This window comes from Molothrus aeneus, chromosome Z, assembly GCF_037042795.1.
Source record: "Molothrus aeneus isolate 106 chromosome Z, BPBGC_Maene_1.0, whole genome shotgun sequence".
In the NCBI taxonomy this organism is placed as follows: Eukaryota; Metazoa; Chordata; class Aves; order Passeriformes; family Icteridae; genus Molothrus; species Molothrus aeneus.
This window is the reverse complement of record NC_089680.1, coordinates 57,044,288-57,069,670: the sequence shown is the minus strand read 5'-3', so window position 1 is coordinate 57,069,670 and position 25,383 is coordinate 57,044,288. Positions and strand designations below refer to the sequence as shown.

Here is a 25,383-nt window from a genome sequence, read left to right as displayed (position 1 = left end):
AACTTCTATCTTTGGTTATGTCCTTGGTGTCTTCTGAGATACCCTGTGTCAATGGTGCTGCTAGGCCGTATCTTCCAATTCCTCTGCGGAATCATCTACCCCCACCGTTTCCGGGAAAGCAGAATTTGGAATTTTCGTTGCATTCCGAGAATTTGGGAGGTCAGCAGTTGCATTCAGGGCTGGCTGGGAGTCAAACAGGTCCGGGAGATAAGAATTTGGGGAAGCTTTGGGTAACAGGGGTTGTTCCTTTGTCCTGCTCCTTTTCTCCTGCTGGTGATGCGGCGATATCTTGTTCTGAAACTGCTGGCAGGGTCTGCCAGGGGCTCTGGATCCATTCTGCCTGTCCAAGGGGCTGTGGGGGACACCCCTGCCACGGTTTCCTCTTCACGAGAAGCCACTCTTTCAGAGAGGACTCAAACTGGCAGTTTGCTTTGCAGTTCTGAGGACTTTCTTCATAATACATTCCTCTGCCAAGGCTCTTCCATGGTTTTTGCCACTTTTAGCTCCCCAGCCTCCGGTTACAGCTGGTGGGGGGGGCTTTGGATTTGGCTCTGCCTGCAGAAAGAGGTCAGGGGGGTTGACAGAGGCGGTGGGCAGCAGCCAGGGGTCAAGAAGGGTCGGGATGGCTCTGCCCAGAGAGGTGGATAGGATGGAGGCAGGAGAGCTCAGGACAGTTTCTGTAGAGATATAGAGAGCTCATTTAGAAGCCTTGAAGCCTGACTCATCCATTGTTGATGGGGGAAAAAGCATGTCGAGATTGCAGCTCACACCTGAGATTTTTCCAGCTGAGTCCCTGCGGGCAATGGCATAGTTGTGGAACTTGTAACACTTGTAAAGTGACACAGATTAGGGCTCTGTGGCACACGAGCAGCCCAAATTGTGCAAGTTGATAAATAATTCTAAAAAGACTCAATCTAGCGAATTGAGACACGAATCACCAGGTTCTGGTTTTCTTCCCGTCTATGAGGCAATACATTCCACAGCTGCTCCCTCACAGCAGGAGAGAGACTATGAAGAATGTGGAGTTCTGCTCCCCCACCTTCTTGGCTGAGTTTCCGAGACAGCTTGTGACTTTAGTAACACTCCCTGTTCTTCTGTGTCAGGTACAGCAGTGGTGAGACAGAAAAAAACTAGTCCAAAGCAGAGGTAAATCCTCAGTTTCCATGAATTCATTGGTCTAAATTGATTGAAATTTATAAAATAATTTGGATTCAAATGAACAATTTCTTGCCTTACCTGTAAGATATGGTAGTAATGATGTAAATCTACAATACGAAAATCTTTCTCAAAGAACTTAGAAGAATAACATTAAAAAAATTATTTTTACTTTACCTGATCAGCCTCCCACTGTAACACAGATGCTAACCACTTGGAATAAGCTCACCTATCCATACCATATTGCTAATGTGCAAGTCAATGCTTTTGGAAAGCAGATTGTTGAATTTTAAGAAAAGTTGAGAAAAACATTGGGAAATAATTTGGGAAAAACTTTGGGAGACAATGTGGGACAAAAAATGGAAAAGCTTGAAAAAACAAAAAGTTTTGAAAAATCTGTTGCTACTGTACAGTTGGACTAGTGGAATTATTAGTTTTTTTCAACAGAAGACAAGATTTTTTTATTCTAGCCAAGGCCAGCAACAAAATTTTCAAAGTTTCAATCGTTCCAGGTTTTGTTTCAGTAAATTGTAAAGAAGAGCTAGTTATTTTCTTTCTTGCATTTAATGCTCCTATGGTAATTCCGCCAAAAACAACTATAGCTATTGCATTTTTTTGCTCATGAATACACCTAAACAAAACAACTTTCCAGAGTTGTTTTGTTTAACAACTTTCAGTTATGTGTGTGCTATTTGGAACCTCAGGTTCTGAGGTCTTTTGGATGCAACGTTTGGACGACAACCAACCAAAATTGACTTGCAGGCTGACTCACCTTGGAAACTATTTACATTACAGGCATGCTGGACGCTGATGCAGATGTCAATGTAATTTCTCACCTGTTTTGGCCCAGTGATTGGGATTTGGTACCTCCGGCAGGTTGCCCCACACACTTTGTGACTCTGCATTTGCAAAGTACATTCATGATTAACATTACAGGTCCTGAAGTAAGGATAACAACAGTATGTCTTTTTGTTGTTCAGAAGCCTCTCACCATCTGGGGGAGAGGTGTCCTGTCCCAATGGGGAGCAAAACTGGAAGTGGGCCTGTGATGGAAACCATGTTGAAACCTGCCACTTTAAAACTGAACTGCAAAACTGATAATTCTCTATGGATTGATCATAGAAAAGATTAATGTCCTTAATAATTGGTAAAGGAACAATTACAGCAAGGTCACATCACACCCATGAATAGTCCCTGGAATTCACCACTATTTGCCATCCACAAGAAGACATCAGGTTCCTGGAGGTTGCTTCATGACCTCTTCAGCCTGGATTTCCTTCCTTATAAAATGTGACTTTTTGATCTCATTTTTCAATTGAACCTCTCTGAGAGGGATATCTTGCTGATAATCGAATGGAAATTTCTTTCCTACAGGTTTCCAAAGACTATTTTTGCAATTTTAGAGATGATAGCACAAATTGTAGTAACAGTCTGGTCATGCTGGCCCCACTATTCCTGATACAGGCCAGGATGCCGTTGGCCTTCTTGGTCACCAGGGCACAGTGCTGACTCATAGTCAGTCAGCTGTTGATCAGTGCCACCAGGTCCCTTTCCACCTGGGCATTGTCCAGCCACACAATCCCCAGCTTATTACATTGCAGGGGGTTATTGTGACCAAAATGCAGGACTCAGGACTTGGATTCATAAAATGTCATCACGTTGGATTCCACCCATCCATCCAACCTCTCTGCAGAGGTCTCTCTGCAGAGCCCTCCTACCTTCCGACAGATTGACACATGCTCCCAGCTTAGTGTCGTCCGCAAATTTACTTTACTAATTAAACACTCACTGGCCCCAGCACAGACCCCTGAGGGACACCACTGGTGACTGCCAGGTGGATGCAACGCAGTTCACTCTCAGGATCTCTAGCTGGTGACTTTGAGATACGCTAGAAAGTCTCTTTTCTTAGCTCGGCGCTTCATTTCTCGGTCTCAAGGTTGTTTATTGTATCTTATATTTAAAACTCTTTTTCTGTCCCGCCGAGGTCTGCTCAGTAAGACAGTCAGAGGCGCTCTCTGCTTGCTTTGGGGCAGTGTTATCTTTTTATACTAAAAGCTACGTGTACAATATTTACAATTTCTAATACCTATCATCTATGTTAGACAGTGTGCTTCTACTCTAAACTAATCTAAAAGTGCTAACCACATCAGAAAATGGAGGCTACGAAGAAGGAGAAAGGTTGGACACACTCAGATTCTTCTATTTTGCCCCCTTTTAAAACACAAAAAATTCTATTTTTCATCCTCTGATAAATTCACTATCACTCTACTTAAACTGTTGTGGCTTGTAATTCTTCATATAAGGTTGGTAATTGTTTTTTTCTAGGGCTAAATCTAAGGCACAAGGGTCTTGGCCTCTGTGCCAAGGTCTCTGAGCCCCCTGGACAGGGGCTTGAGTCTTATCCCTCCTAAACACATGCATGACTTATCCCTCCTAAACACATGCTGTCTGACCATCTTGAAAATGCAGCGTAATGTTATTCAATATAAACAGCTCCATTACCTTTCCAGATATTGAGGTCAGGCCACCTGGGCTGTAGTTACCAGCATCCTCCTTCCTGCTCTTTTTGTAGATGGGCGTCACATTGGCCAGCTTCCAGTCAGGATAGAGAGTGGTTTTGCAAGCTCATCTGCCAGCTTCCTCATCAGCCGAGGATGTATCTTACATGGACCCATAGATGCATAAATATCCAAGCAGCTCAGCACTTTTCTGACTACCTTCTCTTGGATAACAGGGAACATTCTGCTCCCTGACACCATCTACTTAATCAAGAGGACAGTTTTCCTAAGGACAAGTGGACTTATCACTAAAGATTGGGTCAAAGATGACTTAAAACATTCCTCCTTCTCCTCATCTGCAGTTACTAAGTTCCCTCTCACATCCAATAGAGAACAAAGGTTGGTGCCCTTCAATTACCATTAATATATTTGTAAAAACATTTTTTATTATCCCTTACAGAAGTTGTTAAATTAAGTCTGAACTGAGCTTTGGTCTCCCAAGTCTTTTCCTATATGCCCTGACAACGCCCTTAAATACTTCCTGAGAAATCTGACCCTCCTTCCAAAGATGATATGTTTTCTTTTTATCCCTGAGTTCCTTCAAAACTTAGTTGCCCATCCAGGCTGGATGTTTTCCTTGTCATCTCATCTTTCAGCACACAGGGACAGTCTGTTCCCGTGCCCTCAAGTTCTCTGCTTTGAAACACGCCCAACTTTCCTTGACTCCTTTGATTTTCAGGGTTTCTTACCAAGCAACTTTGAATAAGTCTCCTAAACAGGCCAAAGCCTGTCTTCCAGAAGTCTAATGCAATAGTCTTATTGAAGTTCCTCTTGATTGCACCAAATATGGAGAACTCTGTAATTTCATTATTACTATGCCCCAAGCGGCCTCCAACCACCACATCTCCCATCAGTCAATCTCTATTTGTAAACAAGAGGTCTAACAAGGTTGCTCCCTTGGTGGGCTCACTCACAAACTGTGACAAAATATTGTCTTCCACACACTCTAAAAACTTCCTGGACTGCCTCTTTTCTGCTGTATTAAGTTCCCAGCAGATGTCTGGTATGTTAAAATACCAGAATAAAATGTAAGAATAAAATGTTCTTCTTACCCACAAGAACAAGGGCTGGTGATCCCGAAATGTTTGCCAGCTGCTTGTACAATATGTTGCCCACTCCCTCTTTTAGGGTGGATCATAACAGACTCCCAGTTGGATGTCATCCTTTTGGCCTTCCCTTTTTAGTCTTACTCATAGCCATTCAACTTCACCATTGTTTGTTTCAATACCAATGGTATCTAAATACTCCCAAATATAAAAGGCCACCCCTCCATCTTTTCTCTTTCTCCTGACTCTTCTGAAAAACTTGTAACCATCCAGTGCAGCGCTGCAGCTATTTGAGTCGTTCCACCATATCTCTGTGATGACAACATCATAGTTTTTCTCTTGCACCATGGCTTCCAGCCCTTCTTGTTTATATGTGAAACAGTCATTCTAGGGTACTTTTAGTAAAACCTATTGATAAATGATTCATCGTGTACCGCGATGGAGACTAAATTCTGTAATTTCCAGAACAATAACTTAGAAATGTTTCTTGGTAAGAATCTAAATATTCTCCAGAGAGTGTGTGTCTTCTTTTTTATTATACACGGAGTAAAAAGTTAGGTCCTGAAAATACATCTTTAAATTTAGTCAGATAAAACGTAGTCTGTGTGCCCATGAATATACATATTTCCCAATCTCTGTTCTGGTCTTCAGAATTCCAACTTTCATATTTTAGTGTCCAGGTGCTATAACTAAACAAAACCAAACCAACCAAAGAAATAAAAATGCATAAAGGAGGGATACATTTGATACAATTATGAACTCTACTCCCATCCAGGTTTTTCAGAAAGTAATTAAATATAACTGCTTTTCTAAGTACATTATAACAATGACAGTATTGTTCTTGAAATCAGAGTACTGGCATTAATAGTGCTGCACCAATAATATGTAAGAACACATATAATCAGCATAATTTAATTTCCTGTGTTGATGGACAAACCTTGGAAGAGATCTTTAACTCTTTCCCCTAATTAAATATCTATTGCTGTAAATATTTGCCTTTTTATTCAGATGCATCTATGTTGAGACACACTTAAAAATCCTTTTATTTCAAGCCAACTCTGTTTCTTTTTAGTATAGAGCAGAGCAGATATTGAAGGTAGTCAGTAAAATAAGACCTGCCTGTATTTTTTACCACAAAAGTATAGCCAAAATTCCAGGGAGAAAAATGCATTCTATTCTGAAGAACACTTCTTATCATAGATAATTTAATTTTACCTGCTGGCGGGGTCCCACAGTGATGGGTGATGAAAGCTGTTTTTCTCTGTACCTGGTGCTTATTATTCATTTGTGTTTATTTGGTAATAATAAAAAGGCTTAAATTCTCTCTTTTTTCTTATATACCTTTAAAACTATGATTCCAGACACTCTGAAAACTGTATTCTTGTATCAGAAGGCCATGCCATCAATTTTTTACAAAGGCAAGTTTATAAAAAATACCTGTAGCTTATTTGTAGAGTCAGCTATAAGGCAGATTACATGTAAGGCAACTAAGAAAACTAATTGATGAAATTTTTTTTCACACTTTTTACTGAAGATGCCTGAGATATTGAAAGAGCTGTTTTAGTTAGCTCACGTAATGAAAAAGGAAAGCAAAAAAATCTTCTGTTTGAATATACTCTATGCAGAGTAATTGATTTTTGTGTACTGCTAACTTCAGAGAAATTTTGTGCTTTCCCCATGGAAAAGCACATTCTACCAGAAGAGGTCTAGAAATAGGAAACTCACATGTTCAGGACCTTTCCAGAATTTTTTCTGTAAAGTTCATATTAATCCTCCATTACTCAGAAGTACTTTTAATCCTCTTGATATTATTTCAGAAATGAAATTTTGCCAGGTTTTGAGATTTACAGTGAAGCTGTGTTGACTGAGTTATTTCAACAATTAGTGAATTAATAGGAGAGGGAAAATGCCCTGAATTATTATACCTACTGATTTGCAACAGATAGGACTTTCTAGTGCAGGGAGACATCTTGCCATACATGGGTAAAGTCAGAACAGCAAAAAGAAAGGAAGAAATACTTATGGATCATGCAACTCATTTCTAAAGGGTCCTCAGATTTGAAAACCTGGGCTTCATTGATTAAAAATGAAAAGTATCTTAAACTAAGAAGAATACGAGCTATGCTGGAAATATTTTTGCCTCATTGTGAAATGTCAGCAAATTCACATAGGTTTAACAATAAACACATATCAAGACAGAATGTAGGACTTGTTTATTACTAAGAACACAGTTTATTGTGTCGTAAAACCATTAGGAAAAAATACCAGTTCTTTCTGCAGTTTGTTTTGTATTTGCCAAGTTCACCATAATAACCAAAAACCAATAATCCTGACAGAATTAATTAAATTAGTTCAAAGATGAATAAAAAATCTAAGATGTCACTAGACAGGTTTGTTTCTGGAGTTATTCTAAATAATTGCATTTCAGTGTCCTTGTCATGTCCAGTTTTGATTAGTCATTATAAAGATTTAGATCCCTTCATATTGCTTTTTCTCTGTTACCAAATGTCACTAATATTTATTCTCAGCTGGCTGAGAATAAACTTATTTACAAGTTTCTATGCTGAATGCTCTTATCGCAAAGCAATTTTTAGACAATTTAATTTTAATTTTCCCTGCTGTCCACTTCCAGATTCAAATTCTGGAATACTTCAGTACTTCACCTCTAATTTCCCTTTGGACAGTACTTACTTCCCAATCTTATTATATTCCCATATTAAAAAAAACAAAAAACTGTACCTGTGCAAATAAATTGTTCTTAGGAAAAGGGAAAATAGCAATATCCTGACTTTCAATCTACGTGATAATTAAAAATAATACACTCCTGATAGCTAAGAAAAGTATCTGGAAAACTTCCTCACAGAGACACTAGGAAGCTTGTATCCCAAATCAAAATTTTAATAATGTTCTCTCTGCCAAAACTTGATTTATATTTATGTTTACACTCTAAAGATCACATGCCAACCATGACTTCTTCTACCACCTAGACTGCAGACATCTGCTTTAGTAACATTTTAAGTGGCATTATTTAAAGTAGTAATGTTCTAAATCCACTGCTGACACTGCCACATCAAGAAAGACACCATTTACCTGCATAGGACTCAGAATAATGATCGGGTGTTAGGAATCAAGATGTTTACGCAAAAAAATATTGCAAATAAATGTAAATAAGGCATTCAGTGACTATTAAAATTTTGATAGGTAAACAAAAAAAGTTTAGCTGAAGTTGTATCAGGGGAGATTTAGAGTAGATATCAAGAAAATTTGTTTCACCCACATGGTGGTTGGCACACACTGAAATATGGGAAGCTCCTGTTAAACATCTTGACAAACTTTGCCAGTCTGAGGGTGCCAAGTACTGGCCCATATTGTCCAGAGAAACTGTGCATTTTGCATCACTGAAAGTGTTCAAAATCCACCTGTAGATGACCAAGCTTCTGCAGTTGTGTAGAGCATTGAACCAGGACAAGACGACCTGCAAAGCTTCATTCTAAACTGAACCATTCTGTTCTACAAGTATATTGGAAGTGAGTCGACAGTTTGACAACATAATTTTAAAATTTTATTTTAGTTCCTTTTGATTTCACTTCTCTGGACACAGCCCTAATGTAGCGGGTCTGCTAGGGTAGTATTTAAGCTATACTATTACATTGACATCTCATAGCTAGTAAATTGCCTAAGACGATGTCTTTGTTAAATTCACTGATTTCCAAACTACATCCCAAATCATCTGGAACATTAAAATATTTAAACAGAACAATCACAAAAAAGGAAGGGGTTTACTGCCTAGGAGGAGAGGTAGCATGATGATCATCTAAGTTAGATTTGTAGTGTAGTTCAAGAGAATTAATTCATTTTAATATACTTTTAATTATCTGCATCCCGCTTATATCTACAACTCTTCTGGATTTTCACCGATACTAGAAGGCAGCATTTGCTTATATGGCCAGACATAAAAAGCAGTTCTTCTCCTGAAAGCCTTGTCCCCAATAACTTTTATTTATGGTCATTAAACAAATCATTAATTATGAATTTTAGTTGCAATGCCAATGCAATTAACGGTACCATTTTCTCACCCTGGTCAGCTTACAGTATTTATCACAGCAGAAAATGTACAACATATCACTTCATTATTCAGAAATGCTTAATTTAAATACCAAAAAAGTAAATGAGAGACAAAGCAGATATTAATTGTATATCAAAAATAATGTGTATGCAGCTGTCTTGGTTTGAGACAAGTTAAGAAGGATCATCCTGAAAGAGGCATCTCTTCTAAAGAAGGCAAGCTTTATCAGGCGTTCCCCCACAAAATGAGAGGAGAATATTGGTAGGGACTGTTTCTTAACCTGTCATTTTAGCAACCAGAGTGCGTGCAGGCACGGGAAAAGGAATGAATAGTGTTAGACATTGAAGACTTGTTGCGCAGAAAGGTGATGGATTGTAGAGTCCTGCTCAGCTTGCCCCGAGAATTGGAGCCAGGATATATTGCTGCTGCAGCCTCCTTCCAAAGGGGCAGCAGCGTGGGATTTCAGGTGATGGTCTGATTTTTCAGGCTGGAGCAAAGCTAAACAGTGTCAGAAGAAGCCATAGAAATTACCCAAGAAGCTGTATGCAGTCCCAGGAAACTTACCGCAGCTAACAAACACAAAGCTAGCTAGAAGCACATCATGTGTTGTCTCCCTCTCTCTCCTGAGAAAGAACAGCTTAAGAGAGACGAAGAGTGTTTTTGAACGCACGATATTGAAATAATTTTCCCAACTCCCCCCTCTTCTCCTGGGCCTAGCTTAAAGCAGCAGGACCCATATTCTGAGCATAAAGTAAACAATAGGGGATACGGTATGATAAAGTCAACTCAATATAGCAGCCTTCCACAAAAAGAAGTCTTATTAGATTTTTGAACACAGATAAAAATGTGTCCTTATAAAACACAGTTGTTTCTTGGAAACAATTCAAAACATTTTAGTGGAAATATGTTCAGCTTGACTGAGATATGAGCGAGCATAGACTGCTGATTTTGTCATATGCAAAAAGAGAGAGAGATAGAGAGATGAAAAGGAGTATTTTGAAAGAGTGAAACACATTGAGGGAGGTATTGTCAAATCCAAAACATTTATACAGATACTTCTAGTAAGATCAAAAAAAGAATTTGAGAAAAAATACTCATGCAATTCACATTGAAAGAGGTTTTATTTCCCATCATCTTAGGTATGTTCACAGTCATGTTCATTATAAGGGCTCTAGACAGTCATCACTATGCAAGAAATTGCTTTTATATTGAGGTATTATCTGAAAACTAATTATAACAGAATTATATTAGAAAAGATTAAATTCTGGAACGAAGTATTATAACACTGAGATCCTGGGAAACAATTCTTCAAGTTTTTGAGTTCATTTTGGGTATTTTGTGAGAACCTTTCAGGATTTGTGCATAAGTAAGAAAAAAAATCTTTCCTTTGTTATTTTTTTCCTTCTGCTGAAATAAGTCATTTGGTCCTTAGATATCCATAAGTGCTTAAAAAAAAGCACTACCATAGGCATTAAATGCTGATGAAAAATATGAAAATTAATACGAGGAAAATAAGATTCTGTACCTGATTTTTAAATTGAAAAACTTCTTCTGCACAATATCTATTATGAATTCTACAACTTTAAGAAAAATATTAAATGGAGGCAAGGAGGAAAGATATGTCATAAACATTACTCTGCTGACTTTTTTTCCTGCTTCATACTTCAGGAAAAATGAAAAGATAATACTTTGCACACAGAATTTAATTAAAATATGCAAATTCCACCTAAAATATTTTACTTGTAACAGTTCTTGTAAACCGTTATTAAGTTTTTTTTAATATATGTTTTGTACCATAATAACAAAAGAGTTTACAAGCTTACAGAGTACCAGAAAATATCTCACCTTGATGTATCCACTAATGTTGTATTTTAATATATTTTGTGAATTTTTTATCTTTGCTTGATATTATAATTGGAAACTATCACAGAACTTAATGTAAAACAAATGCTTGACTTTTGGTTAATTTCCATGTGTCCTGAAGGCTGAGGAACTACAATAAGCTTTCTAATAAAACAGGCTGAAAAAACCCCATAAATATTCTGAGAAAATATCACAATATGGCATACTTTTTGAAAGCTAAATTTTGCTGCTTGCTTTGAAAACAGACTGAAAAATTATATGAAGCCATCAACTTATTAAATGAGTGTTTTTAATGTGATTTAATATATTAAAAAATGTTACATTTTTATTATCATTTTCAATTTTAATAATGCATATTTCCTTCAAATAAATAGCACTGCAAAGATGCAATCTGATATCTTTATGAAAAAGAGAATTTTATTCTGGCAGATATAATTTTCGTTATAAAATTTATGAGGGCTAAAAAAATCTTTTCATCTTTAAATGAAACAATCATCTATGGATGTACTACTGAAATGCATTTATGTAAATGGAAAACACAGATATTTTATTGACCAGAATATTTCTCTGAATATTTATATATCTCCAGCAGACAATTAAATATCGATTTTTAATCTGTGGGCAACACAGCTGCCTTACATATAACAAAAGGCATAAAGAAAAAGAATGTATCACTCAATTGCATAAAACAGCAGCGAGCAGTTGAAAACTGCCTAACCAACGGTATAGTTGTATATAGATTGAATTTAACTTTTCACTCAACAGGGCATAATCTTGCAATTTTTGCCCAATAAAAATTTTTGCTGAATTTATTTTAAAAAAGAATATGGATTCTTTGATCTCAGCCCTATGTTCCTATAATGTAAGATGCTCTTCAATAAGGAACCTTAATTCAGAAATACTTAACTAAAATTTTGTATAACTACTTTGCATTAAAGGATGTGAAAATAATGAAATACTAGCAACCTCTTCCGGCTTTGTGTAGAACCTGAGGAAGTCTAACAAAGATTAAAAATAATTACACAGTCAGAAAAAGTAGGGAAAAAAACATTGAAGGGATAAAGGGAAAGTTATTATAAAGTTTTGCAATTCACATAATCCTTACATTTGAAGCAGAGCCAAACTGTTCCTTTTCTCTCCACTAAACTACTATCAAGCACAAATAAAAAAGTTTCACCTCCTATGATGAGAAACTAACTGCATATGTTTTATTGTGGTGTTTCACTACATTTTTCATCATCCCAACTTGCCTTTTGCTTACAAATACTTCTGAAAACAATTACTGCATGAGTGAGATCATATTTTTATTTTGTGCCCAAATTTGAGAAATATGATCAAATCTTAGATTACACCGGTTTTGTTACAGGGTCAGCATGAGCATTCTTATAATATGCTCATGACCTATTCTTCAATAGTATGCCTCATTTATTATACAATATTCTATCTGTCTTTTTATTTCTGAACCATAAAATGAAGGATGTAATATCTGTGTAAAAGTTAATATTGAGCACTCTAAAAATTGTAGTCACCTCAGTTTCAAAATTCAAATCTATTCCTGCCTAATATATTTTCCTATAAAAAATATTCTCTAAACTTTCAGTAAACAAGTTCAGTTTACTATCAAAGAAGAACAGAAATTTTCTCCAGTCCAGCTAGGGAATCACGGAATAATAGGATATTTGGCAAAGAATTTTCCCTAAGATTTTTTTGGAACTTGACAGTAGCAGTCTCTTCGAAATGAAAATTAGGTCTGCTAGGCGCAGCGCAAAGTGTAGATAAGTTTTTACCGACTTCATTATTATAGTAACTAAGGATGACTAGAAATTGCATTTTGACTATTTTTTTAGGCTTAATTAGCTGCTTTTTTCCTTATACTAGAAAATAAGTAATTTCCTGAAAATTATGTGACAGCCACAATATGTCCCATACTATATATATATATATGTATATATATTCTACCACTACTCTGCTGAAACTGTCCCACCAACAGGTTACAATTAAAAACAACGAGAAAAAAAACTCTCAGCAATGATCTTTTTTCATAATAATTTCTAGTTATGGGGATCTGTAATAACACATAGAAAACCCTCTGTTGCTGATATGCGTATTGGATGTCAGTCAGTTTATTTGAAAGATAACAATAAAAGCAGTGATCTTCAATGTAAATATAGGATTTAGTTTTGTTCAACGCCACCATGCAACCCCTTATTTCCTACCAGCATGACAAGTGTATAAAAAGCAGAAAAGTATATAGGTGTTTTACAAGTAGGTCATAGTTATAAATCTATAGCTGACACAACTTTGACATCTTTAGAAAGACTCAGAGTTTTTTTATTGTCTGAGGTTTTGGGGTTTGACATTCACCTTCCCTCTGAGCTTGCTTTAAAGTCCATGGTCTTGCACTAACCAGGTAGATTACCTTCTGTTTCACTATATGCGTTTTTTCTTTGATACTCTGTATTGGAATCTTAGGAATGTAAAAGGTTACCATCTAAGCCAAACAGGCATTCTTTTTCTAAGTGGCTATTAAAAGACCATTCATGTACTGCAATAGCCTTCTATCTTCCAGTGGAGCGTCTCAGGACTCTAGGTGTTTTGTAAGTTGTTCTCTAAACAGAGTGGGAGAGTTTTCAAGACTTTGAAGGAATACAGTCAACGTGAGTTGAGTTTTGCATGCAGTTTTAGGGTTTTCGTCTTCCAATGCAATGATTTTCTGGCTGGCTTCATGGATGGCAAAAGAAGACATCTTTTAGATCTAAAACAGTCAACCAGGTTAGTTCACACGTTAAGCAGATTAGCAAAATATACGGATTTGCCACCACAGGATATAAATCTTTTGTTCTCTTGTTAACAGTCTTTAAATTCTGTACTACTCTACAAGACTTATCAGGCTTTCTAACAGGTGAAATGGGAATATTGAGATCAGATAGACATTCCCTTGGTAATCCTAACTGTAACAAGTTGTCAAAGGCTGATCCCTTCCCTGTCTTCCTTTTTCAGGGATACTGTTTGATCTTAACTGGTGATTCCTCTTCTTTAATTTTGACCACTATGGGAAGGGCATTTTTCGTCCTCCTTGTTATAGTAGAGGCCTCTACTCCAGGAGACACTTAACTTAATACCTCTCCACTAATTTCTTCTTCAGGTTCAATAGTTGTCAGTCTTAAACTTAACACTTCTATGTATTTTTAATGATTTACTTCTAGAGTAACCTCCTTAATCTTGATTGTGATGGTTACTTGTAATTGTTCCAATAAGTCTCTGTAAAAGCACCTTTGGTGAATAGGACAGGTATAAAAACTTGTGGATATCCTACGGTTCCTCCAGTCTATATTTTAGAGGTTTATAAAAATATGCCTTTTTAGATTGGCCATTTGTCCCCTGCACTCCAGCACAATCATTCCCCACAGGTAATAAAGCTGTACTTAAAACTCAATATGTTGCTCCTGTGTCAATAAAAATTTCACATTTTTCCTCTCTTCTCTTAACTTCATTATTAAAACTAGCGGATCTGCTGGGGTCGATTCTCCCTGTCCTCCTCAGTCATGTTGTACATGAGCGACCACTACCCCTTTCTCTTGATGGCCACCTTGACTCCACTCTGGGCATTGGTTTTTCTAGTGACCAGTCTTCTTGCAAATTGCACAGTGTGCTCTGCCTAAGCAAGATGGACCTTTTCTTGGTGATCCCCGTTTATGTTTCTCTTGCTTTTCCTTTTGTACTACTGCTACTAGCTTTTTCATTTCCCGTTTGTATGCTTCTTGCCAGTTACTAAATATTCTCTATGTCTCTTTTAGAATGGCCTTACTGTTTCTCCTTTCTGGCCCCTGGATTTTCTGAAGTTTATGTCTGGTATCTTCAGTAGACTGTCCCAAATATTAATCAACTAGATGATTCATTTCTCCCTCAGACCCTGGGTCTAATGATGTATGGCCATGCGTTAGAAAGTCTCTTTTCCCAGCCGGGCAGTCAAAGAAGGAGTCAGAACTCTTCTATTCTTGTTCTCAAAGTTGTTTATTGCTTCTTAACTACAACATTCATTCTCCGACACCCCAAGGTCTGTCGAGCAGGTAGGGTTGAGGGACACTGCCTGTCCTTGGGATGGTGATATTTTTTATACTAAAAACTAATGTATACACTATTTACAGTAGCTTCCCAATACCTATCACCTATGTTAGTGAGTTTCTACTCTAAAACAATCTAAAAATGGCAACATCATCCTGAAGAAGAAAGAAAAAGGACAGGGTACACCCAAGTTCCTCCATCTTGGCACCCCAAGCCCCCATTCTAAAATCCTCAAAAACATATTTTTTCCCCCAGTGACAAACTATTATTCTACTTAAAGTTTCTCGACCTCTAATTCTTCATATATAGGTTGGTAATTGTTTTTCCACAGGTCAAAATCAAAAGCACAAGTGTCCTGGGCTCTGTGCCAAAGTGTCTGAGCCCCCCGAGCAGGTGTTCAAGCCCTCCAGGGCAGCCAGAGGAATTTCCTGGATTCCGACACCAACTGGAACAGCAATGACAACACGTCTCACAAACTCCACACTGCAATAATACCCACGCAGTGTGGTAGCTTCTCGGTGTACCCAAGGGTCTTAAGAATTTCTTGCAAGGCAAGCTATTCCATTTACATTTTTGTGAATATCTAATTTCTTTACAGTGGCTTGTTCCTAATCTAAAGAAACTACATTAGTAGCTGAAGTCAGATAAAGCCCTTTTAAAAAAACCTGATTTGTCCTTTCTATCCAAATATTTACCAAGATTCACAAATTTCTAGGGGTCAAGACCTAACCACTGAGGCAGCTGAATATCCTCAGTTAGTCTAGCTACATGCACAATCTTCACAAACACATTTAAACACAAATTATGTTGAAAGCCAAAACATCTCTCTGGCTGTCTTGGATGGCTCGAACCCCTGCCTGGGGGGGGGGGTGCTCAGAAACTTCGGCACAGAGCCCAGGACCCCTGTGCCTTTGATTTTGACTCATGGAAAAACAATTACCAACCCTTATATGAAGAATTACGAGTCAAGAGAGTTTAAGTAGAATAGTAGTTAGTTTATCACAGGGTGATAAATAGATTTTTGAGGTTTTTAGAATGGGGGCTCGGGGTCCCAAGATGGAGGAATTTGGGTGTACCCTGTCGTTTTTATCTTCTTCCTAGCCTCCATCTTCCAGGTGATGCTGACACTTTTGGATTAGTTTAAGGTAGAAACTGTCTAACATAAGTAAGTATTAGGAAGTTATTGTAAATAGCATACACGTAGTTTTTAGTATAAAAGATATCATTGCCCCAAGGGCAGCCAGTGTGCCTCAACCCTACTTGCCAGAGAGACATTGGCAAGTCAGAGAAAAAATGATGGAGAAATGTGTCTTTATTCAGCTCCAGGCACAGGGAGGATCGCCCCTCAAAGAACACGTGCACCCCCAAAGAGTCTAGATCGCCTCTTTTCCTTAACCTGCTGCATATGCATTTTTTGCAATAGGTCCATTCGCACTCATTTACTAGCCCTGCTTCTCATTACAATTAGTCTTCATCAGTCTTTGTGCAGAGAGCTCTCTGGTTATCTTTTGTCTCCCAGGTATCTTGGTAGACTCAGTTTTCATTTGTTTCTTTTTTTAAGGTCTAAGAGGGCTCTCTGATCTCTCTCCAGCTTGGAAGTACACATTTCTTTCGCCTTGTCTGGGGTAGTTTTGCATTCTCCTGTCTATGGGTTTTTGCAAGCACAGCAAGTTAACAGACTAAATAAGTTAAACAGTACACCTCATCTGTGCAAAATTGATTTCTACCCCAAATTAATTTCTAACACAGTGTTGCCATAATTTTCAATATTTTATATGTTTTACATAAATCACATGAGTTTTTGGTGTCACTGAGGGGTGTACACATGTATTTTCATTTGGGCAAAAACTTAAGAAATTCCTTGTTTCCTCTCATGTGCATGGGTGCCTGCTCATAAACTTCATTGCTATTCATTTTCTCTTCAATTGTCCCATTTATCAGGCCATTCTATAGGCTCATCATTAAAGGGACAAAGTAATCAGTAGATAATCATTAACTAATCAGTAATATTTTCTTTCTTTCTCTGTCTATATAAGGGAGAATAGCACCAGAAAATCATTTTGCACAAAGGCAAACACAATCATCCACTGTCTAGTGGCATACAAATAAAACACAGATATTTTACTGACCCTTCTGCCTCTTCCATAATTAAAAAACATGCAAACACTCTTCTCTCGGTCATGGCTCTCAGTCAGGTTAACAAGTAAAAAAATTTTCAGCTAATTACTGAGTGCTTCGAGAAGATGAAACTGAAAGCTAAGAGAGTTCGGAGACTTTAAGAGACTAAAAATCATAAGTCTAAGGCCCACAGTTTCTTTCCTAGAAGAAAGTGTAGCATATAAATGTTTTCAAGGCCTTAAAAATTAGATCTTAAAAAATACCTGCCAGAACTCCCTGTCATGGAGTAGGTATCATACCAGAGAATTAGAAAATGTTCACCACTAATGCTATTGATTTTATCCCATTTACCTTCGTTCTTTGATTTTTTTGATTTTCAGCTATGTCATCATTATAGAAGAATTATAGTAAAGCCAATTTACACACGTTGAGCATCTCATAATGTTTACAATGAGTTTATGTACTCATAAAGTAACTAAAGATGGAGTTTGTTTCTGTGAGCATCTATAGAGCTAAGTGGAACAAAGAATTGGTAAATTCAAAGCTTTTTGTATTATAGTAAATTCTAGCCGTCTCTTAGAATACTTTCTACTTAAAAAGATAGAAGCCTACTATGGGGTAAAATTGAGTATCCAAAGAAGCAAGAATATATATACATTTCTTATTCTTAAATATACAGAACTATGATCCTCTTCTAATCTAGACTAACCAATAAAGAGTATGACAGCAACAATCATTTCTCCACAATCTTGCATTAGTATGAAGCACAAAACCCACACAATGAATGAGGAAAAGATGCTTCCAGAATAAGGAGTATCTTTACCATTTTTATTTGGTGAATGTTTTACTTAACGACAAATTTCCCACAGAGATTTTCTTTATTCAAGGTACTGCCTGGTTGTATTCAGAGGATGTAGGCTTGCTAAATAAAGCTGGATTCAGTTCTTAAAATCCTACTTCAATATACTTTGGAAGGTTATCTGTAAACTAAGGAGAAAGTTACTTTTAAGGGAGGCGTAATGCCACCTCCCTAGTGCCATATAGAACTGTGCTTAACCCCTAGTGTCATATAGAACTGTATTTTAGCTTTATTACTGCTACAAAGCACCTATGAGTACAATGGTGCATGGCTTATTTGAGGTAAATAATGGTTATTCTCTGCAGCTACTAGTGTCATTACCTTAAAAATTATATTAACTGTCTCCTTATGAGAGATGACGTTTTTCAAATATTTTAATTTTCAACTTCCTTACATGTATTGAATGTATTTTATTTGTAAAACAACCATGGAGAGTGTCAAAATACTATTTTTAACATACTTTATTATTTTCTACTGGAGAGTATTTAGAACATTTTTAAAGGTCTGTAAATAAGTGACTATAGTCTAAAAAATTACAGAGACCATTTAGGTATGTTAAACCTCAACAAGAAAACTATAATTCTGGTAGCAGATATTTCAGGTGTAAAGATTTTGGAGGATAGGCAAGGTGACTACAAAAATAAAAGATACAGAAAAAAAACAGCAAACAAAACAAAACAAAAAAAAAACCCAACCACAAACAACTTTATATAAAAGCAAAAATAAACTATGACATTTCGGTTCTTTTCAGCTGTCAGTAGGTAGCCACAAATATAGAGGTGTCTTTTGATAACCAAGGGTTAATAGCCTTAAAATTCATGATGCAAAAAATATGTTCCCGGAACAAAAATAAAAATTAGCACAGATTTTGTTTTTTTTTTTTTTGAAAACTGCAGTAATCTAAATTCTTCTGCAATTTCTAGCTACCAAAGAAAATTAATTTTCTTTGAGGCCTCCATGAAAATATTTCTTGATGAAACTTTTTATATTCCCTTTATCTACTGAAGTGATATTCCAAAGTAGCATTATTCCAAGGATCTGAAACTTGAGCAATACTCTTTTGATTTTCATGCCCAAAAGCTGCCAAATGTATGGCAAAACCAATTTTTAGTGGCTTCTTCAAAGAAAATAAATTAATTAGAACATTTAAATCAGCAATAAAGAAATATCTTCCTCCACTTGGTTAGAAATAAACACTTAAGAGTGGCAAACTGCATTATGTTTACAAACTTTTACGCATTCATTGATAGACAGAAAGTGGCAGAAATGAAAGTAATGCCTGTGAAAAAAAAAACCCGAAGTGTCTCATGATAGCTGATTATGCTCTACTGCATTAAAATATGAGTTAATGATTGTTGCTTAAATTACAGGACAGTCCATCAAACTCACTGAAATTAGAATGCACTGGAAGTGGCTTGTCAAGAAAGCAGAAGAGACACAAGTGTGTGTACGGTAATAAAATGGAAAGAAAGCCTGGAATAGCAAATATCCTGATATCATGGTAGGTAGACAATATTTATTATTGAGAATAACACCCTTAGAGTGGGAAAACCCTTTTTCATGGTATGAATTCATCTTCATGACTTATGTTGTGGACGTTAACATTTCTCAGTGAAGTGTTACTACTGGGTAGAAATAAAGGTATCAACCTCTGAGTGAATTATTGTAGGGAAAAAATCAGATTCTAAATAAAAACAATCCTGAAAACTTGCTGCAAAAATGAAGGAAATATTTTCAGATTCAGATTAGTATTTTGCTTGGATTTACACAAGAAATAATTCTGCAGCTCATATGTGAAACTAGGAGACTTCTATTTCAATACATATATATAAAAATTTAGCTTTATGGCCAAATTATGATGTGTCTTGTGTTCTAAAAATAATACTATTTAATTTCTTCCTAAACCTAATACTATTCCATACTTTCATGTGCTTAATCATGTCATTTTATGATTGTCCTGAGAGAACCAAATTTAGACAAGTGTTCTAGAAATATATTTCAGCAAAATAGAACAATATAATGCAGGGCAATCAATCTAATACACTGGAGAATGAAAATGAATGATAAAAATACACTGGCAAGACTTTCGAAGCAAAGAGAGAACTATTCTTAAAAAACTAACAAAAAATCCCTACCAAATAATACTTCAGTATAGGAGTGAGTTTTCCAGATAATGGAAATACCTTGTTAAATTTGGTTTCCCATTAGGTTTAGAAAATGTATTGCAGTAATATCAATTCTGAGCTAGTAAATACCAACATATAGGAACAGAAATATAGCCAGTATTCTTCCCTCTAAAAACCAAGTCACATAAGCAAAGTTTTGAATAATCACACAGGATGCTTCAGTACACAGTTTTGTGCTTTTATTAATCATTATTTTTGCAAAACAATTATTTACAATTATTCACTACTCAGTCTCCATAATATCCAGGGAAACAATTGGACAAGTTGCAGTCAGTAGCAAATGTTACTGTTTTTCAGTCTTCTCTTAGCCTCTTGCATACTGCACTCTCAAGAGAGATGGCTTTTGAGCCTTTGAGATGCAGACCACCAGCTATGTCCTGGGCTTTTTCCCAGGCTGTCCTACAGAAATTATAAAATTGCAACAGTTTCCAACATTCATATATCTTTTTTGAACTTTCCAAAAGAAGATCAAACATGGCTATATAGAGCTTTTATTTTTACAAATATTGTGACTCTAAATATAATGCTTCATCAGCTCTGCAATGGACAAAATGAATATGATTACATATTTTACCATTCTTTGGTCTTTTCCAGGTAAGATGATAATTTTTTTTTTTTAGATGTTAAGATGCTAACTAGACCTTGCTGCAAAACTGACAGCAACATGTTTTCCACCTTATATTTAGTGCAGCTGCAATTGTAATCTTTCAATCTGTATGTTGAAATAATTTTTATGGTTATGCCAACTTTGAATTAATTGCTTTGCATTTCAGCTTACCCATCAGTATAGTGAGAAGAAGAATATCTTCCTTCCTACCCAAAAGATGTTGAATTATGCCTGTGATGTCACGGACTTAAAAACGGAAAACTGTGATAGAAAGGAGATATTGGCATGCCACAAGGTAACTGTGGTGAGCTGTGTTTCCTCCTCAGCTTCACTGTGAGTGTGGAATTTTAATTAGCAGTTCCAAAACTTTCTCTTAGCATAGTCTGGTGACATATGTCAATAGAGCATTGTCTTAGGGTGACTTTATGATGCTTGTATCACCAGTCATCTGTTCTGTTAATGCTGGATATTATATTATTTGGTTCTGAGAGTGAAGGTGGGAAGAAGAGGAATGGCAGAGTTTGTTATCAGAGGCTGCAGTCACTCTTTTAAAAGCAACACTGCTCCACATTCTGCACTGGACTGTTGTCTGGGCAGTGATGGAGCAGAACATAACACGCCTTTGCTGTTTAGTTGGTTTAGCTGGCTGAGGCAGAGTTTTCCCTGGACTGTTTTTTCCTTCTCCTTTCTTGGAACTATTCAAACCTGCTCTGGAGAGTGACCCGGGGAGCACAGAGAGCTTGCACTTTGTGGCCTATGGAGGCCTACTCTGGGCAGCAGCTTTTCCCAGTGCGGGACAGATTGACAACAGAGTGAGCACCCACAGAAGACACTTTCTGAATTTGTTGTCTCTTCAGAGCGGCGAATGCTTTTTGTCGTCTGGTATTGCTCATTTTTTGTGCTGGAAAGTCCTTTGCCTGTTAAATAACCAGGTTTTTACCACTTTCCTCAGAGGAAATATTTCCCAAACCTGTTGGGGGGAGGGGCCGCGTGGGTGGACTTTCTGTCTTTCACCCCCCCCCCCCCCCCCTTTTTGGAGGTTTTCTGCCAAATTTGCCCTAAACCAGGACAAGCAGGATGTGCGACTTCGATAATGATGGAATCACTTAAAAAAAAAACAAACAAAAAACCTTTAAGAACACCGAGTCTAAATATAATCAGCAAATACAACCATCAAGAAATGTTTTGCTGTTCGAGGAGAACGTATTTTATCTAGTAAACTTTGCAAGTATTTTTGTCATCACAAGCACACATGTCCAATGCATTAGATGGGAATATAATAAGAAACCTGTGCAAATCAACAGAATGATTCTCAGGGTAGGATATTTGCATCTTTCATCCTTCTTCTTGACTTCATCAAAAAATTATATTTATAAAGTAATGATTGGAATGGTTACTCTTTTGACAGTTCTTAGTGTACTACTGACGTTTCTGGCATACGAATGCCGAACGGGTTAAATCACCTAGTTTTTCAGATAAAGACCAAGATTTAGTGTTGCTTAAGCTGGAGGCAGAAATATTTAAATCCTCCAGCCTCTTTCTTAGTACCTAATTGGTATTACAAAATCAGCGCACAGTCTTGTCCCTTTAGGTGCAGCTAACTCAGTTTATACTAACAGGTTGATATTAGTAGGGGTCACGTGATGCTGCACACAGAAGCTCTCAGGGTACACCTGTAGCAGATAGTAATTCCATGCCGTTCGACAATCCCAGTGTTGACTTTGGATCACCAGAAGAGTAGACCTAGAGAGATTTGATGAAGAGGTCTCTGGAGGAAGTGGCCTGAAGAAGACAGCAGAAATCCCGTCTGTGTGTTTGTACAAATATAATAAATGCCATTTGCAAGATCTTTGAATCTAGATTTTTCTGCAAATTATTTGTCAGCTATATGCATTACGTGGACAGTTTCCCTGAGCATCTGGTATAGAGGTACATCTAAGTGGATTGAATCAGGGTTGGGAAGCAGTGAAATAAAGCTTTTCAGGAATAGCTGACATCCAAGTCCTGCAGAAATTTACCCCTTTTTTTATGTCCAGATGCTTTTTAAAATAATAGGTGATCATTTAGCTACCTAATATTTTTAAAAGGAAATACAAAGAAATTTTTAAACTCATGTCTTTTATAGCTTGAATATTTTTCTTCATTTATTTCCTTGTTTCCAATTCAGTTATATAAATCATATGATTAAGTTATGAAAACTCATGTTGTATAGAAATAGTTAATGTTTTACTTCCAAGTTAATGCTATTTTTTTCCTGGAATGTTAAAAAAAAACCAAACAGTGTTCTTTGCTCCCCACACTGATTATTATATGAAACTAATTTAAGTATAATATTCTGACTTTACATGGTCCAATTATATTCAGAAATTCAAGGCTCTACTCTTAGATTGTTTGTATGGTTTTCTGGTAATTCTAACTTCCCAAATCACTTTTTGCAGCTATATATTTTTACAGTAAGGCATCATCGGAGCTGTGAGAAGTTTTAATGTGAAGGAGGGCCAACATGCAAAATACACGTGTCATACTCGACATATTTCACTTCAGAAAGTTATAGTATGCTGTAATTAATGATGAAATTCATTATGATGAATGTAATGAATTATGAAATAAATAAACTTAACACTACATTTCTGAATCTTGTAAAAAAGATTGCATCCTATAAGATAGCAGCTGCTTCTCCTGGTCCCAACGTAGAGCATTTGTGCCACCAGTCTAGTTTTCTGGGGACATTTGACCTTGCACACTCTTGAGGGCTTGCAGATATCAATAAATCTCTCCTATGATCTTTTTTTTTTTCCTTTTGAATGTCTATGACCCGGTCTGGTATTGTGTACTGTACCGTACCGTATCGTTTATAAACAGACATGTTTCAGCTGTTTGAAAGCAGTAGTTGAAAGTGAGTTTGCAATTATGAGTTGGCTGTCAAAAGGATTAATTTTCTGCTTTAAGCAAAATATCAATAGAAACATTCAATCTACTCCTATGATACAGATTCCTTTTGAATTTACGGGGTAATTTGCATTAAATACGACTTACTTGCTTTCTAATGATGATTATAGTCCTTTTTGTATTACTATAAGGATTGAATCCACCATCATTATTTTCCTGTTCTTATTGTGCTGAAAAGGAAAAAGAGTTTTGCAATAACCAAGGAGTAAAATGAATGTATTAAGCATCACTCTTGCAGTTAGTTCCCAATTCTGAAAATATCTCTCAGAGGGTGCATCAAACGGGAAATCTAGACGGATGGCAGAATGCAGACCCTGCCATTCAGGATGGAGTATAGAATAACACCCAAGAAATTCTTCATGGATGCTAAATAAGTACAAAGAAGCCAATATTAAAGGTGAAAAATAGTCAATGTGAAACTTGTTCGATGAATTAAAAACTATGATAATCAAGAGGCTACAGTGCCAAATGTGCTACAAGGCATTTTTGTAATCAACATCATTCCCAGCATGAAAAAATACTATTTTTATAAAAGATTGTTTAAGAGTGTACAGCAGTTTGGAAAAACGTGCTTTTCTTTTTCTATTAATAAGAACTGTGTATCATCCTAAGAGAGTCTGTAAACAGGTTTTTGAAAACAATGTTATTTTAAAGGTTAATTCTATTCATAAATACAACACATGAAAAAATTTCATCGGCTCTTCATCCTGAAGATTCTAAAAGGAAAATGTCTTTGTTGCATTCTCTTCTTACTGGTACAGGAGCTCAGTCTTACCTGCAATCTAATGTTTTTTATGCTTTTTATGTTCTTGATGGCAGAGCTTAGACATCTTTGTCTCCATTACCATAATGATTTCCACATCAAGTGATGAGAATTTTTGTTAATGATTAGAGAAGTTAAGCGTCATAACATTTATGTCAAGTCAATTTGAAGGTTTTTTTCGAAAGGAATATCTTCCTTCCTAATAAAACCCATTGGCAATAGCAAACCTACTCAGTTTTTCAGGAAGTGAAATAATACACCTGCACTGCACAATTTCCTCGGTTTGTTTTTACCAGAAAAAGAAAACTGTTTTGTTCTATCAGCTTAGACTTTTGAAGAGTTCTTCAAAATCTTTTTAAATCTTTCAATTTATAATTATAGCTAATTACTTTCACAAGTGCGCTATAGAATGTGCATTTTAAAGGGCAATTTGTACATATTCAAACGGCTTATTGTATTTTATGAAGAAATATATTAAGAAATCATAAAGGCGCAGTAATACTTTATCTTATACAAAATTTAAAAAATGTAAACTATTAAAAATGATACCAGCAAATGATGTCTGTAACAGTGTAACAGAAGGGTTTTTTTCAGAAAACGTGCCGTCCTTCCCAATTCTATTTTTCCCTTCGATTACTTTGTACATAAATATTTTTACACAGTCTTCTAATAGTGGCATATCATTACTGTGGTAGAGTATTGCCGTGCCAACATTGGCATTGACTCGATTGTAGTTGTGTTCAAATTTGCTGATGGGGCAGGTTTTTTTTGCTGAACGCACTTCAGCAAGCAAGAGAACTTCTTACTCTTTAGATGCTATGAGTCCCAGAAGAAGATGAATGAGGTGATGACATGCCTTGTGTTCTGAAGAGAGATCAAAAACTTATTTCTGGGGTCACCCACTTCTTGGTACAGAAAGTTCAGAGAAGGCTTTGAAGCAGCACTTTCTTCGCATTCACTAGTAAATCGGAGACAGAGCTTGCACCATGGTTTGTGCAAAAGTACTCTTATGATGTAACTATTTACCAGAAAATATCTCTGGGAAAATTTGCAGTGGCAGAAAGCAAGCCCTTCTTGGGAAACCTTCTAAAATGGTTCTGAAGTTATTCCCATCACTGTTGCTAACCTCCTCTGTCTAGCGCTCAGAT

General features: G+C 36.5%; 1 long non-coding RNA gene across 1 annotated transcript in view; it reads left to right on the top strand.

Moving 5' to 3' along the window:
• LOC136569234 (uncharacterized) overlaps positions 1-23,150 on the top strand; it is a 30,623-nt gene extending 7,473 nt beyond the window's left edge. Inside the window, exons 2-4 of the long non-coding RNA XR_010785326.1 lie at positions 19,101-19,231; positions 20,690-20,818; positions 22,962-23,150. This is a non-coding gene — a long non-coding RNA (uncharacterized lncRNA). The remainder of the gene's footprint in view (positions 1-19,100; positions 19,232-20,689; positions 20,819-22,961) is intronic.
• Positions 23,151-25,383: the final 2,233 nt, after the last annotated feature.